Source organism: Sinocyclocheilus anshuiensis, unplaced genomic scaffold (assembly GCF_001515605.1).
Source record: "Sinocyclocheilus anshuiensis isolate Anshui unplaced genomic scaffold, SAMN03320099.WGS_v1.1 scaffold283, whole genome shotgun sequence".
NCBI lineage: Eukaryota > Metazoa > Chordata > Actinopteri > Cypriniformes > Cyprinidae > Sinocyclocheilus > Sinocyclocheilus anshuiensis.
The window spans coordinates 837,733-837,974 of NW_015549605.1; positions in this window are offsets into that span (position 1 = coordinate 837,733).

The window sequence follows — 242 nt, forward strand, 5'->3', positions numbered from 1 at the left end:
GTCAGAAGCAAAGACATTGGTTAATAGAATGGGATTAAATACATAAAGGATATTTGTGTTGTTTAACATTTAATTATTGCAGGTTTGCGTCATATTCTGAGTTGCATTATTTTTATTCATTTTGAGGAATATTGAATCATTTTTTTTGTTTTTTTGTGAGTGGTATTAATTAATGCATATTCATATTTATTTTAGAACTACAGTAACATCTGATTTCTCTCAACATGGGGACAGGAGAGCTG